The 8,991-nt window shown below is 40.3% G+C and overlaps 1 long non-coding RNA gene across 1 annotated transcript; it reads right to left on the reverse strand.

Moving 5' to 3' along the window:
- Positions 1 to 1,086: 1,086 nt before the first annotated feature.
- LOC103918270 lies at positions 1,087 to 8,258 on the reverse strand. The gene is made up of 4 exons (XR_663684.1): positions 8,039 to 8,258; positions 6,955 to 7,052; positions 4,715 to 4,809; positions 1,087 to 1,856 (listed from the first exon to the last, which is right to left on the reverse strand). It is a non-coding gene; the product is annotated as an uncharacterized LOC103918270 (long non-coding RNA).
- Between the last annotated feature and the right edge of the window lie 733 nt (positions 8,259 to 8,991).

An 8,991-nucleotide genomic window follows, 5' to 3' on the forward strand; every position in this document is an offset into this window, starting at 1 on the left:
TCCTTCTATCAAGATGATGCCTAGGTGTACCTTCTTCAAAACTGAAGATCAAATAACCTAGAGCAAGAGTATCTGTGAGAATATAATCATTCTCAAGTTTAAACAAAATGAAATCTCAAGTCCCACAATAAAGTGTGCATATAATTTTTGCATAAGTAGAGTATGATGTAATTAAGTTTACACCCACTAAGCTTATCAGTTTATTGAAGATTTGATCAATTCCTCAAGAAATTTAGGAGAAGAGAAATTGTTGCAATCAGTGGAAGCATTAGACATTCATACCATCAACTGCAGGTACAAAGTTTGCTTCCATTAACATCAAATAAAAAGGTTTTATAGTGTAATTACACCATTGCTATTTACATCCACAACTATCATTAATGATGGCAGTACATATGTTGCAGTGGAGAAAAGGAAATAAAACAAGGGATTTCTCACCTAAGTTCCTAGGAAACATAAAGAAGCCTTGTACTATCACTCCAGCTCTGGAGCTGTTTGCCCACCTGCCCCTCCTTGGCTGTTCTCCTGCAGGCGCTTCAGCTTGAGACACACAGTACCAAACGATACCAAGAACAGCTGTGTCTGGAAAGCAGCAGCAGAGAAGTACCTTGGCCCTTTCTCCCCACTCCCTTCTTTACACTGAGTAGCCTGTCACTTTTACTTGAGAAAATAATAATCTACTCTTATTTTAAGAGGGCCAAAATCAGTCTCAACCTACTTTCAACAGAAAAAATTGAAAGAGACATCATTAGCTTAAAATTTCTTCCTACACACTTCCAAAATATTAAGGACTTTTTTGTAAAAAGTTCTTCTCCACAATACACTTCTTACCTCTTCTCTCCAAAATACATACACATAAGAAGAATGTAAGAGGTGCAAAGGAATATGAGCTGAAGTAAACCGAATAAAAGACCTGACTGCTTTGATCAAAGTTGCAAAGAAAAAAAAAGGTCAGTTAGTAGCTGTAAAAAATGTGAAGCCACTGGGGGAATACTGAGAGTAAACAAACACTATTTTCCTGTCTGTAAACCAGTGTAAGTGGTTGAGTACAAGCATCTGTGGGTAAGCACACAAGAGAACAGGAGCATGGTAAACCCGCATTTAATGTTACACTAAGAAGATACAAACTCATGTTCATGCTTTACAGAATTTGGTATCTTCATTACTTCATGAGGTTACATTTTACAGAACACCATAAAACTCTTTTCAATTCATAAAATGTCATGTGATAAAGAAGGACTGAAAGAGCAGTTTTAGGGAATAAGTTGGTGGAGAAGAAAGGAGATTAGGGAAGAAAGGAGACTTCTTCCCTCAACACTGAGTACTCCTAGCCATTAAAAACACAGAAAAGAAGCACACAAGTGACAGAGAGGGACAGCCAGCAAGTAGGGAAGCTACAGGGCAGCTAAGACTGACTGTTTTTGACAGCTTCAGAAAGCAGAACCACAGTCAAGTCTCAAAAAGGTGATTGAACAAGGAGATTTGCTCAGGGACTCTAAGGAAAAAATCTCAAGATGGAAAATGCAGATTGTCTCAAGTTAAGCAATCACTGGGAAAGGGAAGAATGAGCAGGGTTTGAAAAAAGGACTAAGGAAAAGCCAACACACTTGAATGACATGTGAAGCAAGCAGTAATTTGTTTTTCAGCCTTATAATTAACTTTCCCTCACCCTGAGGTTTTCATATTTTTATCCTGGTCAGATTCATTGTGTTCTAATAGTCTTTAGTTTCAGGGATTGAAAAGTTTAGTCTCTTTTGGCATGCTTGATGTAAAAATGGACATGGGGATGCATAGAAGAAGTAAATCCACCTAAATACGCTGTCTGATTCAGAGTCCGAAGAGATTGCACTGCATTTCTGGAAAAAAAAAACAAACAAAACAAAACATTTTTTAAAAAGCCTTGTAGTTGGGAGACTTAAAATTACAGTTTCAAGAGCCAGACTAGTTTATCTTAAAAGTGCCAAATGAAGGTAAAAGATTTCTTTGCTTTATACATATTTAAGAACTCACAGGTAATATTTCCAAGCATCGCTACCGTATGTATCTATGCTAACAACTGTACCACTGAATAAAAAGCTGTCAAAATCTGCAGATTCAGAACTTCAGCTGAATGGGATTTACCATAGCAGATGTATCTAAGCACATCTTTTTATGTGCAAGTTCTTTTCATACCGACATCTCATCAAGCCAAAAAATGCCTTTTCATTATGGAAAGGATTAAATGGTCATATACATACAGCTCACAAATTTCACACATAGTTTATTGTATTCCATGATTTTGATTATTTTGATTCAATGGATTTATAATCCAACTATTACAGGGCAAGTGTCTGTAAGTCTGAGTTTGAGTGCTATATGGGCAACTACAGCTAAGAAACTTGAAACTGATGTGACAAACCAAGTACCCATAAGGCATGAAAGAGTTAGGGCACGCAGAAACTTCTTGCCTCCTTTCCTCAAGGGTTTGCATTTATTCTGAAAAGTTACAAGGATTTCACTGCTGTTATTTATAAACCGTTTCTCTATCAATGATTCTCAAAATGAGAACTGTCCTAAAAGTACTCTCTTAATGTACAAGTTTTGGATAGGCAACTGCTAATAGTTCAAGGATTTGAGTTATTTTTAAAGACAGAAAAAATACCTTAGGCTGACCTATTGTGAGTTTTAAAAGCTGGAAAGAGCAATAGGCTTCTACCCTACCTCTATGTTCTATGGATGGCAGTTCAATTTGGACTGAATTGCCTGTTAAAATAAATATATAAAGTTGTAGTCAGTTTTCAAAACTCATCTTAAAGCCTCCAGCAGTCTCTGTTCCACTTCACTGCCAAGCCACACGTATCCTTCTGCTCTTCCTCGCCACTCAGTTTCAGTTCTGAAAGGCCCCAGTCTCTCAGCAACACCCACAGCCTTACCCTCATCTGCTCTGATTCCACCCCAGCAATCCACTTACGTTTACAATGCAGTGCATCCCATGTCTTTTCTCTTTCTCTACCAGTCCTCCCCTCACACCCTCCTAAAACAAGGGCATTCTAGACATTCTGCATTTAAGCAAAGCCAGGAGTTTGTCAGCTTTAAGAACCTCCTCTGCCTGTTTACTTCTTGCTCTGGCCACACAAGATGCCTAGAGCATACTTGCAATGAGCTAGCGATAACGAATCACTATCACATGGCTAGCGATGTCGTCATCCTGTACTTGAGAGGCATTTGAAAGTTCTTGCAGGGAAGAAGCACACAACTTCCTTCAGTGTAGCACATCAACGTTGGACCCATTCCCTATGAGAAAATGTATTATATTATACCAGTTAAATTCTACATTTGTATCCCTTCCCTTGCATCAATCAAATTGCCGCAGGGTAGGGAACTTGCTATTGACATAGCAGAATTGCTGCAGCCAAGAAGTAAGCTTCCTCATTTGTGGTGCCTAGAAAACCTCCTTTTACTTTCATCCCAACTAAGAAAGAAAAAACCTCAGTATATATTAAAAATCCATTATTCATTCACCCATTTAACTAGTCACACAACTTTCTCAGCCATTCCCTAAACTTCATCTCAAGCATGTTCATAAAATGAACTTCAGATATACCGACCACACTCTACCATCTCTATGCCTTCCAAGTCCTTTAACTCCCGTATCAAATTCAGAATACTTGTCTTGAAAAGTTTTCCATAATTCTACCCATGCTATTATCCTTAACTGTTTTTTTTTCCCCAACATCTTCTAACCCAGGCATTTCTGATGCTCATCTTCTCACAACTAAATTTGTCACCTTTTTTGACACCTCACCCACTCTTCCAAATCACAAGGAATAAATAAATAAGTAAATAAACAAATCAACCAATAGTCAAAATCATCTCCTTTATATGAATGGGTGGGTTTTGGTTTGGGTTTTTTTTTTTTTGAAAGGAACCACTGTGTGAATTGCTAATTTGTCATCCTAGGGTTCAACTTCGTAAGACTGAATTTCACTCGAGTTTTGGACTATCAAGTCTAACATCCTGGTTTCAGTGTACAATACAGACACTTAATTAAACTAAAGCCACATGACCAGCAATAAAAAAGAAAACACACCAACAACAACGTAAGAAAAGAGTTAAAGGTACAGCAGCAGGACAAACAACACTCAGCTCAGAGAAGAAACTTCAATTTACAGCCAGCATAAACACCACACTGCAAAGCTCCATTGAGACCCCTGGCTTGCCACCATCGCTGCACCAGCAGTAGATAAAGCTAGTTAGTTTACAGCATGAACTTCTACACAACTTACAGTTACATCTTTGCAACACAGTCGCATAAGCATCAACAGTAACTGAGAGCATTATATTGTTGGAAAAGTACGTAGGCCATTAATCTGTTCTGAATCAAACAGAAAAAGGCTCGGCCCACTCTAATAGTTTTTCAATAAAAAGATACTGCTGCTGAACTTCTCATTGAAGAGATTATCCTCCTCACAGCAGCGTTTCAGCTCTAGAAGACTTAAGTTTAAGTGAGCTACTGATGCAAAAAAAGTATATCATAAGATCCAAGAATAAATTTTTACTTCTTCATTTGGAATCCTTCCCCAAGATTGTGACCAGAAAAAGGTTTGAGATCAGAAAAGATTATGCAAAGATAGATATGGTTACTGGTTTTATCATCTGCAGCCTTTGAATTTGAAGAGATGGACCACTGAAAAGCGACACTGTACTCAAAAACATTTTCACATGCACTACTAACCAGCTTGTATCTCAGATAAGGGAAGAATCAATCTTCATTCAGGAACTAGAGCAATACCACGGGTCATAGGGCCCACGTGTCTGTGGTGCCAGCAACTGGAGTGAGCAAGAATACGTATATCAGTGTGCAATCACTAGCGAGTATCAAGACAAACTAGCCCATGAGTAGGTTAAGTACCTGGGGAGCCAGGTATCAAAGCAGCTGTAAGTCTAGGGTGTTTCTCTGAGCAAGACAACCGAAGGAGCTGGCTACTGAAGGGACCAGGAGGTCCAGCTAGACCAACAGCTAGAGAGACCATAGGGTCTGGTGGTCAATGAGAGACACATTTGTATGTATGTGTGTGTCTGAGACAACTGGAGGAGTTGGCTACCAGAGGGGCCAGGAGGTCTAGGCTAACTACTGGAGAGACTATAAGGTCTGGGGGTCAACTTAGAGGTGTATGTCTGTGCTGGTGTATGCAAGGGGGTCTGTACCAACAACTGGCACATGGCTATAGGCCTCAGGGGCTCACACACCCAGGTACCATCAGCTGGGGAGACTGGGGATCCAGGGGCCAGCTCCTGGACAGACAGTGTCTAAGGCCAGCTACTGGAGGGATCCATGTTGTGTATATACATTTCCCACTGTGGATTTTATTGTGAACAACCAGAGAGAGGAACGGGATAAGGTCATTGGTACTGTTTATGTTTGCATGAGTGCTGCATTTTCTATCTGCACTGCCTTCTGTGACTGGCCATGCATATATTATATACCTGTATTTGTGCAGGTGCCTACCGGGAATACATGCTCAGCCTCGCTATTGGTTGGACCCTGGGACATGAAGCTGTACCAGCTTTGCCTCCGTTGAGCAACTGGAATTGGCAAATCCCTAACAGGCATACTGGCCCAGACCAAAGGGCCGGTACCCTTCCTTCTGACAGGCAAGTGCTGATTAATAGGAAAATTAACCCACAAGGACAACATCTAGTTTACCCTAAGTACTCGTCCACCTTTCAAAAATTTGTAGCTTGGGGAAATCCCAAAATGGTGTATTTAAAGGCTGTTGACAGACTTCTTTATAGATGTACTATTGTTATTTGAACCCAGATTAACTTTTAGCATCCGCAGTAAGAAGGCTCATCTCCTCTTACTTTGAACCTGATACCTCCCCATTTATCTGACACTTCTTGGTTACCTGCTCCATGTGACCTACAGTTTACATAAAACAATTCTAACTCCTTCAGCACCCAGCGGTCTTTATCCTAGCCAGTCAAAGCGCCATTCCTGCCCTTCCCTGAACATTAAGCATCAGATTAATAAAATAATTAAGGTTAGGAGAGACCTCTGGCAGTCATTTGGCTCAAACCCCTGCTCAAAAGTCAGTCTAACTAGAGCAGGTTGCTCTGGGCTTTGCCCAGAAATTTTGGGTAACTCCAAGGATGGAGATGCCATAGTGTCTCTGAGCAACCTCTTCCAGTGTTTGACCACCCTCATGGGAAAAGAGCTTTTCTTCTCACCTAGCTGAAATTTCCCATTTTCCAACTTGTGTTCGTTTCTTCCTGTCTTACCACCTCGTGCATCCAAAAAGAGTCTGGTTACAACTTCTCTACACACTCCCACTTGGAAATCGACTCTTATCCCCAATTTCGGATCACCCATGAACCTGCTGAGACCAGACTCCGTCCCATCATCCAGGTCGTTAATACAGACCTTTAAACAGCATTGGCCCCAGTGCCAGTTCTTGAGTGACACCACAAGTAATCAGCCACCAGCTGAATTTGGTACCACTGCTCACCCCCACTTGCAGCCCAATAGGCAGCTCACCATAGCGCCCCATCACCTAGTCCATGTCTCACCAGTATACCTCACATAACACTGTGGGAGAGCGTGGCAAAGTCCTTTCTAAGGTCAATGCCAACAACATCCACTGCTCTTTCATTGTCTGCACGGCCAGTCCTCTCATCATGGAAGGCAATTGGGTTGGTCAGGCACAGTTTGCCCCTTGCAGCTTTGCGCTGGCTGTTCCCAGTCCCCTTTGGGTCTTCACGCAGCTGGAAATGGCTTCCAGGGAAATCTGCTCAATAACCTTCCCAGGGATGGGGGTGAAACCAACCAGCCTGTAGCTCCTTGAGTCCTCCTTGTTGCGCTTCTTGGAGTATGTCATCTCAAAGCCCATACTGTATAAGTAAAGCTAGGATGGTTTGTATGCACTACACATTTACCAACAAAGAAAGCCAACTGTCATTTTAGCACACACTTACCTAAAATCTTGTGCAAGTCCTCACAGTCAGCTTTTTCTTCACAATTCACAGTATCATTATCTCAGTATTCATCTTCTTTCCAGACGATATCCCTTTACCTTTATTTGTCAGCATTTTAGAAAATAAAAAATGAACATATTAAAAATAAAACAGAGGAAGAATATTTCTCCACCCATGACATGACCTTTCTTCTCATTTGATAGCAGCTTAGGTTCCCACAGAGCTTTTGACAGAAAGCCTTGTTGAATGCCCTTGGCAACCCAAGCAGACTATGACCACCAGATTTTCCTTGTGAACATGTTTTTTGACTCCTTTTCAGAATCCTACAAGATTATTCAGGCATGATTTCCTATTGCAAAAGCCACATGGACCTTCCACTGCGTTGTATGAGGTAACTACCCACTAATTCTATTCCCTGTAATAGTTTCTCCTAGTTTTTCCATTGCAGATGTTAAGCTTACTGGTAAGTAGTAGAGGTCTTTTTAAAAATTACTCTCAAGTTTTCCAAATACCAAGTTTTAAGCAGGAGGTCATATCCACATTTAGTAGTTTGGTTGTTTAATTCCTGAGCTCCTTTAAATACCATCTGGTTCTGGCAACTGGTACCTTTAAATACTATCTGGTTTATGCCTCTTCCCCCCCCCCCCCTTTTTTTTTTTTTTAAGAAACTTATTCCATAATTGCTTCTACCAACACTTCAATTTGAAGAGAGATCCTTTGATACATCCTCCATACTGAAAGGTTCCAGATCAGAACTTCTTCAAAGCCCAAAGATGAACACAGATGCAAGAGGTAAAACAATAGCTTCTTTTTTTGATAAAGCTTTATTTCCAATCAGAAGATAGAAGGAGAGATGATCTAATAGCTCTACACACTCTCTAACTGGCTTTTCATTCCCAGCGTGTTTCAAGAAGATTAATTTTATACCTTCTGCAAATTGTTCCTCAAACATCTTTCATAGCTGTACTGCATTTTTACCTTATCCTGCCAGAATTTATGAACCTTGGTATTTTACTCTTGCAGACAAACTTGATCTTTAAAAAAAAAAATGGTGAAAACTGCTTTGTGTAACTACCTCTCTTACCCTGCTATTTAGCTACGCCACACCAGTTTCTTTTTGGACTTGTCTTCAATGAGTGTATGCATTTTCTCCAAGACCTCCACATGGCATCTTCAAGTGGTTCCCGTGCCACTTACACAGATTTTACTTTTATAAATTGTCTTCAGTATGCTTTTTCATTTTAAGTAGGTTTCTCTAAAAAACAAAGCCCCCAAAGCAGGGGATTTTCAGAGGTAGAAGTGTTTGATCCTGTAAGAGATTTAAATACATTTTACAGAACAACTGCTTGACAGTAACACTTTGAACCAGATCCTGCACACAATGGTCAGAACCACATAAAAAACTGCTTCTCCATCTTCAGGTTTGTGGACTAACTGCTCCATGAAATACTCACTGTGTCTAGCAATTTAGTCTCCACATCAATCATTGCTGCAGCCGCTGCCACTGCCATGCAGGCACTAGGCTGATCAGGGAGCAATACAACTAAGAGGCCAGAAGAGAATGAAAGGTCTCCAAAGAGAAAGAAGGGGAGGAGAACAACCACATAATAAAGTCAGCTTCTGTGCATTTATACATCACACTGTTCATGGGGCTCCAGGTCCTGGAATTAGACATTTATCATTTTTCATGAGCTGCTGTTTCTCTTAATTTCTAACCCATGACTGCAGAGAAAAAAAATTAGAATTCAGATAGATGTGAATTCAAGAAGCAGAAAGCAAACAAATATCTATTAAAAGATAACAAGAAAGCATAAGCTAACTGCTTAAAATTAGCACTCAAAATTTAAGAGAAATTAAAATTTGACCACTAAGATTGAACAAGCCACTGCAGAGCCAAACCACCTGCTGAAAATTGACTTAATAGAGCTATGTGCACTCCTGTGTTTTGATGCAAACAGATGTTCTATTTAGATCTCCTTGCTTATTGCTTCTATCATGAAATCACTTTTCCCTTTGTGTACCCCAGGGGTATCTCCA

This window comes from Pygoscelis adeliae, unplaced genomic scaffold, assembly GCF_000699105.1.
Source record: "Pygoscelis adeliae isolate BGI_AS28 unplaced genomic scaffold, ASM69910v1 Scaffold56, whole genome shotgun sequence".
NCBI lineage: Eukaryota > Metazoa > Chordata > Aves > Sphenisciformes > Spheniscidae > Pygoscelis > Pygoscelis adeliae.